This window comes from Otolemur garnettii, unplaced genomic scaffold (assembly GCF_000181295.1).
Source record: "Otolemur garnettii isolate 467f Iridium unplaced genomic scaffold, OtoGar3 scaffold00071, whole genome shotgun sequence".
In the NCBI taxonomy this organism is placed as follows: domain Eukaryota; kingdom Metazoa; phylum Chordata; class Mammalia; order Primates; family Galagidae; genus Otolemur; species Otolemur garnettii.
The window spans coordinates 8,786,548-8,787,900 of NW_003852466.1; positions in this window are offsets into that span (position 1 = coordinate 8,786,548).

Genomic DNA, 1,353 nt, shown 5'->3' on the forward strand with positions numbered 1-1,353 from the left:
AGAGAGGAGGTTAAATGTATTCTTTAGACTAAATTTTAGTCTTTCCATTATTCTTTCTTCCAGATATTTCATATTTTCTTCTTTTGTCATTTTATTTCTGTTTAGAGAACTTCTTTTAACCATTTCTTTAGCTATGGACAAATGCTTCTTCATCTGAGAATATGTTGATTTGCCCTTTATTCCTGGTGGACATTTTAGCTAGATAGAGGATTCAGGTTGGACAAATCTTTCCTTAAAGCACTTGAAAAATGTATCAGTTCCTTCTGCCACTGTGGTTTCTGCTGAGTAAACTGCTGTTATTTCTATGATTTTTCCATTATATGTGAGCTTTGCTTCCTTTCATTAGTTTCAAAATTTTCTTTCTCTGTGTCTTCAGTTTTCTAAAATTTGACCATAAAGCATCTTGCTTTAATGATTTCTTTGCGTTTACTCTGTTTAGGTTTCACTCAACTCCTTGACTCTCTATGTTAATCACTTTTGGAAGTTTTAGGCCCCTTTCATTAAAGATGTTTTAGCTCAATCCTTCCCTCCCCTTCTTTTCTAGGACTCAAATGAAATAGATGTTAGATCTTTTGTTATAGTCCTGCAAGTTCCTGAGACTGTTCATTTAAGAGTCTGGGTTGCTATAACAAAGTCCTAGAGACGGGGTGGTTTACAGCAGAAATTGACTTACACTTCTGGAGGCTGAAAGTTCAAGCTCAAGGCGTTAGTAGAGTTGATTTCCTCCAAGGGTCCTCTTCTCACCCTGTAGATGGCCATCCTCTCTGTCTTTCATCTGTATCTGTGTCCTAACCTCTGCTTCTAATAAGGTCACCAATTCTATCGAATTAAAGCAAGCCCATCTATGTGAACTTATTTTACTTTAACTACCTCTTTAAAGGTCTTATCTTCAAATACAGTGACATTCTTAGGTACTGGGGGCTAAAACTTTGACATATGATATTTTTCAGGGTATGATATAATGCATTCCATAACAGCACTTATTTCTTGCCTTATAATATTTATTTTGAGATATTGCTGGTTCTTGTTATGGTGAATGACTTTTGGTTGAAACCCAGACATTTTGAGTATAATGTTACGACACTGTAAAACTTGTTGGAGTCTTCTCTAAAAAGCCGACTTCCTCTAGCCCTGCTCTGTCTAATGCAGGGATGCCACCTCACTGTTGCTAGTGGGAAGGAGAATTCAGGTTCCCAACTGCTTCTATGGTTTCCCACATGGTGGTAGGGCTCCTTCTTACTTCCAGCTAGATCTGGCTTTCCAGCAGGCTTCCACTGAGACTTCCTGTGCTGGCAGGGTATAAATGCTTTAGTGTCCATCCCCATGTGAACTGCACTGATACTCTATGGTGTG